General features: G+C 37.1%; 1 pseudogene; it reads left to right on the forward strand.

Annotated features, from left to right (window-relative positions):
• The first annotated feature begins 4,185 nt into the window (after positions 1 to 4,185).
• On the forward strand, positions 4,186 to 5,331 carry LOC149187849 (xyloglucan endotransglucosylase protein 2-like; annotated as a pseudogene).
• The last annotated feature ends 2,247 nt before the right edge of the window (positions 5,332 to 7,578 follow it).

A 7,578-nucleotide genomic window follows, 5' to 3' on the forward strand; every position in this document is an offset into this window, starting at 1 on the left:
GGAGGCTTGGGAAAATTATTCCACAGAAATTCATAGTGCCGCTTTTCTTTGCACTAGAGGAAGAAAGAGTGAGGACCCACACATGGATGAGGATAGCTAAATCTAAAGGAGTAGCAGATATATGCCCCTTAGAGGAACAATGCAAGGAGGCAAGAAGAGAATTAGTTGTGGCAAAACACGTGGGAAAATGCCAGCGTGTATTTCTACAGGAAGAGAATGAGAAGCTCAAACTGCAGCTACAGGAACAGAGGAAAGAAAGGGGCACAACATTAGAGGACAATACAACAGAACCTCAAGGCAAAGCAGGAATGCAAGCTGGTCTTGAGGAACTAAACCAACAACTACAGGAAAGCGAATTGCAAGAAAACATAGAGATACAAGCTCTCAAATAGCAGGTGCAAGAAAAAGAGGCACAACTGGCCTGCATGGCCAGTTGGGCTATGGATGCTCTGCAATGTAGGCAGCTGGCCAAATATTATGGCTTATACCTACGGGACCAGTGGCTGCAATTCCAAATTAATGCATTGGCACAGAGGGGTATCTCCCAAATCTAAAACCCCCAACAGTTCACATATTTATGTAACAGCAGCTCAACAGAGGAAAATGCCAAGCTATCAGAGTTCTACCTCAAAAATTTGGCCCTTCCAAACATAACTTCATGTGACCCCAACACAGTCATGGGAGATATGCAGCTGATGGCATTTACCTCATGGTTAAACCACGAAGACAATAGAGCGAAAGAGGTCAAAGATGTTATGGACTTAGAGTTACATGAACCACTGTTGATTAGAGCAGAGCCAGGGGACCCGACTGCATTGGTATCAGCCCACCAACACCTAGCAACCAACTCTCAGGCTTTACTAAAATACATGGATCAGCAGGCTCAGGCTATAACACATTTCTAGGATATGGAGCGATTATTAGGGGACAATTTTGTTCATGCTTGCACCCGAAGGTGGAACACATTGTCCCATAGCCTTAAAATCAGGGAGTATCACACTCCAACTAGAATGAAGGACACCCTAGTACGGGTGCCTCTCTACAGGAAGTCAATGCAGAACCTCCAGGCCAGCTGGATCGACCTCAAGCTAAGCCCACCTTTGCTTTTGGGATTGGTAGAAGGAAGCACAGAAAAAGAAGAGCATAAGCAGTGGGAAGAGGTGGAGAAGAAGGCCGAATTCCGTGACAGTGAGGAGGATACTACTTCAGAAGCCTGGGATGTGAGAGTGGTGATTAAAGCAATGAAAGACGAGGAGCTGGACTACTTGCTCAGGGATGAGCAATCATTTTAGCAGGGGGTGATGATGAGCCCCAAATTTGGTAACATTTTGGGCTCATTTGGCCTAACTATCCTTGTTCAATCCTTCATTTTTCATGACTTATGAATTATTTTTTAGTATGTTTATGTCATTTGTACGAATAGGGGTAGTCACTCTTCCTAGGTGGCTAACACGTGCTCATTTCAAGATTTTTTGACATATGTTGGAGCAAAACCGAGTAGACATGGGCTAGGAGACAGCCAAGCTTGGGTTGACGATTCGTAGGGGGGTTTCTATGGCATTAAATATCCTCCCTTGGGATATTCACCCCCAACTCTAAGCTCCAAAGCCCACCAGAACCAGATATAGAAGGCAGCCAAACAGATTTTTTGGAAGGAGTTGTTCAGTCACAGTTTGGGCAGCGAAGTCCCATGGATTTAGGAGGCGAGTGAGGGCCTTGTGGTGTATAAATGTTAACGCCTCAGCCTTTGTGAGAGACTTTTGGAAAAATTATTTCATACTTTTCACTACAGTGCTGCTAGCTCTGTTTTTTTTCTCTTGTAGCCATTGTTGGCATAACTCTTGACTTATGATTATTTTTTTGATAATGAGAAGGAGTCAGATTTGATATCAGCTCTAATTTTTCTATAGGATCCATAGCTCTTGGGGTTGGGCCCAACCTGAGAGCCTAGGGCCTCCTTCTTTGTATTGTTATCTTTCCTTTCTACATTGTGATTTTCCTTTTATGCATTTGAAACGTGGTTTTGTTGAGCAAGATTTAGTTGTGTTGGTTAAATAGGTCATTGTTGAGGAATAGAATTGATTCAGATGTGTAGAATAGATTGATAGGATAATAATCGATAAAGCTCCAAGAAAAGGGGTTGGCTACACTCTCCGTTTCACCTCTCCCTTATTGGATCAGGGGCTGGAATTGCAGAAATAGTGTTTCCCAACAAAACACTAGTTTGCTTGACCATGCAATCTTTGGTGTAATGTCTTCATTTGTAGAAGTTAGTCATGCATTCATACCTTTTGAGATGTTTCTTTGATTAAGTGCTGTACATGGTTCTCTTTAGAAATAAAGTTGTTGTTCATTTGCTTCGTTGATAGTTAGGATAAATTAGCTAAGATTTTGATTGTCTGCAAGACTTGGTTGATTTGGTTAAGTGTGCACTGTGCAGGGCATCTCCATCACTCTCTCGTCCACCTAAGCTTCATCCAGGCCAGCTACTCCATCCCCTAGTTAGGTTCCTCATCCCACAACTACTGTTTTTCCCACGTAACCTTACCTTCTTTCTCTTCCATTGACTTAGCCTTATTTAAGTCAAGTTAGCTTTCCACACCCTCTCATCACTTCATCCATTAGTCACTGGGTCATTTCAGACCCCTACCCTACCTCACTATCAATTCATGCACCCTCTTTCACTCACCCATCTTCCAAAATCCAACTTTAGAACATCCTGTAGAAATTTATGAACATCCCGTAGAACCCCTGCAAACCTGTAGAAGCTCACAAATGAGGTTGATGGATAGCCAAACTTTGTGAAACTCTTTGGAAGGGTGTTAGGGACTCCTTAGACCCTCCCTGAACCTTCCCAACATTTTCCAAGCATTTCTCTTCCTTTATCCGCCCCTGCACAGTAAAACGCCAGTTAAAAAGCACATGCATGATAATTCTAATAACTTATTCAAAAATACAAAAAGATGCTTTCTTCAGATAGAGGTAGTCTAGACACATGTATTTTACCTTCATAGGAGTAATGGCATCTCTTTCAGTAGTTTTCATTCTCTCCTCTGCATCAGTAGGACTAGCTGGTAGAATTAGGGTTTGCTAGGGTTTCTATTACTTTTTGGCTTTTAGTTTCTTTCTGCAAGTTGATCAGTTTCCTTTGAATTAGCTTCCAACCATCAGTTAAAAAGCTTCTTCTAAGAGCTCATAGAAGTTGGCTTAAGCCCCAAGCGGACTTGTGCCAGCTGACCAAGTGACAGCTGTGGCAAGAGCTAGTACTTGTGCATACACCACCGTCGCTTCCAAGTTTGTTACGAACTACCAGGTTGATAAAAGTAAAGAAGGGAGTCCCAGGAGTTGCAGCATTATTGATCCAATATTGGAGCCCACCAACAGGGGAAGTAGCCATATTCAAATGTTGTACACTGAATTGTTGAACATTAGAAGCTTGAACTTCCTCAAAATAATGAAATAGACACCGAAAACCCACAACAATATTAGGCCACAAACCTGAGCCTTATGGAGGATGTGCAGGCCAACAATTGCGCAAAAGCCATAGAAACACCCTTTCCAGAAGTTGCATAACCTAATTGTTGAACAAAGAGAAAATTCGTGGGAAAGAATCTATATTACAGGTAGGATTTTTGGTTCAAAACAAAACCCACCATAGATCTTTTCATCATACGTTCTAGACCCTTCATATGACGCCCTTCATAAATTAAAGAGAAATCATGTAAAGGGGGATGGAAAACATCGGCAAGAGCTATTTCCAACCCTATAGAAACATAAATGAGCACTAAGTACCTGTGACAGGACATGCGTGCATCTGAAGGCATGCTACATATGCATGAAAGCCATACATATCCATGCATATTCAGGCAACTCGATCACCCTACCTCCGGAAAGCTCCAGTATTCAATGTATATAATGCAGATTTTGGACAGTCTGACATCTAGACCAGCATGGATTAGACATTCACTTCATGTATTCAATGCACCATCTCCCTCACAGAATTTCAAATTCAACATTCCCGCTCGATATTTAAATTAGAAAAACTAAATTTATATCACTGCTCAACAAATTTTTTTCACAGATTTGGCATTCAATGGGAAGATACATAGGATCCTCGTTAGGAAATATGGTTCGCCTTCCTCTACACAGCTTCATTTTCGGGCGCCAGTAAGGTCACTGGAAGCCATGAAGAGGACACAGTTTCTTGTTCTATTTCTCATTCTGTTACTCCATCCTGCTGCCATGGCTGCGACTCCCAGGAAGCCAGTGAGTGTGCCTTTTCATAACAACTATGTCCCCAGCTGGCGCTTAGATCACGTCAAACAATTCCATGGCAGTCGAAAGACTGAGCTTCTCCTCAACAAACAGTATGGTAATCTATTATACATTGGATTTGTTTCTGCATATTTTTGGGTTGTTTTATCCTTTTATGAGCCATGAGAATAACAATGTGGGATGAAATATGGGTTGGTAGGTGTCGGGTTCGAGTCTACCGGGACATATTTATTTTGGAATTTTAGTATGCAGATAAAGCTAGTTCCTGACGATTCCGCTGGCACTGTCACCACCTTTTATGTAAGTATTCATAATAGCCTTGGGGGTTTTGGGGGTCGAAGTCTGCTTCTACTTGTTTATGTATCTATATTTCTTTTGGTGCAGGCAGCTTTCTTCTCAGACTGTAGAACACGATGATATAGACTTTGAATTCTTGGGGAACAAGTCCGGGGAACCCTACATTCTTCAGACCAATGTATTTACAAACGATAAGGGTGAGAGAGAACATCAAATATACCTTTGGTTCAACCCCACCAAGGATTACCATTCCTATGCTGTGCTCTGGAACATGTACCAAATTGTGTAAGCCCCCATTCCCGAGCCCATTATTTGTTATCGAACCAGAGCCAAATGCAAATTAGCACGTAATTTTACAATGAACCTCTTTTGGTTTAATATGGTTTGGTGTGATGTTTTTTTTGGGGTGCAGATTTTTGGTAGATGAGGTACCAATCCGGGTGTTGAAGAACAGCAAGGATCTGGGCGTGAGGTACCCATTTAACCAACCGATGAAGCTCTATTCAATCCTGTGGAAAGCTAATGACTGGGCCACCCGAGGGGGTCTAGAGAAAATCGATTGGGCCATGGCACCGTTCCTCGCCTCCTACAGGGAATTCCATGTCAATGCCTGTGAGGCTTCTGCTCCACAATCGGTGTGTGCTACGTAGGGGTGGCGGTGGTGGGGTCAGGAGGAGTTCAGAGAACTAGATGTGGGCGCCAATGGTGGTACTTGAAATGGGTGAGGAAGCACTACACCACTACAATTACTGCACTTAGACACCCATAAACAAGAAAATGCCTCCGGAATGTGTTTGCAGTCGCAACAATATGTAGTCCAGTTATCATTACTCAATGCTACCCATGGCTGAATAAGCCGAAGTTGGATTATTAGTCCAGGGAGGCCTAAATGTTATGTTGCAGTGAGCTTTTGGGCAAATCATTTCTCCAAAAATTTCGGTTTCCAAATTGATTTTCATGTCTTGTTGTTGTCGAATGTATTTATTGTTTTTTCTTAATGTATTTCTTAAAGGAATTTTAAATCCTTTTCAAAGGATTCGAGGCGCGTTATAGTAATTGGAAGTTTGATCTTGGGGTTTATTTCAAAGTATTCCAACGAATGATTGATTATCAATAAATCATTCACCAAAATTATCGTGGAATTATTCATTCATCATTCACCAAAATTATCGTGGAATTATTCATTCATCATTCACTAAAATAAGAAGTGATTTGATAAAAACAATCTTTAACAAAATTATCAATATAAATAATTTTTATAAAATGAAAATGATTTAAAAAAAACTTTCTAGAGATTTCCCATAGCAAATATCAAAAATATAAAAATATATATAATTCCTTTTAAGAATATTAAAAAGTTATTCTTTATGGAAATATATGATGGGTTTTAATTTTTTTAAACAATATCAAAATAAATAAAATATATATATATATATATATATATATATATATAGATATATATTTCTATATATTTTAAGAGAATATAAACAATTAATGCATCTTCCTTATCTTTATCAAAATAAATGACGGGTTTTAAGACCCACTAATATACCCTTTTTTCATATATTTTCAACTTCCTCGATGCGGGTTTAAAATAAATATATTATATAATATTAACTATTAAAAAATGATATAATTACTATCTCTATCAAGATAAGACATCAGGTTTTAGAATAAAATAATAAAGAATAAAATGGATTACTAATTTTTTTAATAGAATATTCACAAAATGTCAAGTCTTGTATAAAAGATAATTACAATAATTCATGATGATTAGATAATTTCTATAATGCTGAAAAAAAAATGTTTAATTTTTTTAATTAAATATTGGCAAATGTCAAGTCGTATATAAAATCAAAGATAATTACTATAATTCATAATGATTACATAATTTCTAGTAAAAAAAAAGATTAAGGGGTTTTTAGTAATTTCTTTTTTCAAATGTCTTATGCTTTCTTTTAAAAATAAATTAAAAAGGATCATTGAGCGTTTCATAATAAAATGTTTTTGAATGTCATATGTTGGTTTCCCAAACAAAAATAGTAATTATAAGTCAAAATGGATTAATAAATATTAGTTTTAGATTATCTTGAGTTATAAAATTTTGTTTGAGTAATAATAAATTTTAATTTTAAAATGTTTAAGTTTATAATTTTTTTTTTTGTTATTGTCTAAGGGTTTTCTTAGGTTGGTAGAATTTGGGTGAATAAGAGACTTATAAGCAATTTTCTTTTCCACTCTGGTTCTATTGTTATAAGGAGATATTTTTAGCTTGTTATGATAAAATAAGAGTAGGTACCATTATTTTTGGCAACATTTTGGCTCTTATTAAACCAAAAAATTATTGATATATCTAACTTGTAGGTAGTTGGATATACTCATGGTTTTATGTGACAACTCGAAGATTTGATTTTTTGTCTTACTAAGACTACTCCAATGTATTACCAAATGGTCATTGTTTAAATGAAAAATTACTACACAAGTGATGATTTTTTGCAAAATGGTAAGCTTTCTAATGTAACTATGCATGTTTATTTAAATGTTAATATTAATAATTTAATTTTTTGTTGATTTAATAGATATATCTAAGCTATAACAAACCATTTGTTTGTTTGGTGTGTACAATTTATATGTTAGGTGTCTTAAGTGTGCTGTGAATACTCCTATATACATAAGCATTGTGAGATAAAGGTGATATAAGACATCATTTATGACAATTTTTTTGTTAATTTGGAAATTAAATTTCAAATGTAAGTTTTCAAGTTGATGTGACATCAACTTGATAACAATTTGGAATCATATAATGACAAGACTTCATCATATTGCACACCTCTAACCTGAGATATCGAGCTATTTTATAAGTATTAAAAAATAAAACAAGTAAAATGTATTTTCTAAGCATTGAGAAATAAAACAAGCAAAATGTATTTCCTAAGCATTCAAAAATAAAACAAGTAAAATGTATTCTCTAAGCATTCAAAAATAAAACAAGTAAATTGTATTTTC

This window comes from Pinus tabuliformis, chromosome 3_1 (assembly GCF_031772625.1).
Source record: "Pinus tabuliformis cultivar Carrire ecotype Pingquan chromosome 3_1, CPIR1, whole genome shotgun sequence".
NCBI lineage: Eukaryota > Viridiplantae > Streptophyta > Pinopsida > Pinales > Pinaceae > Pinus > Pinus tabuliformis.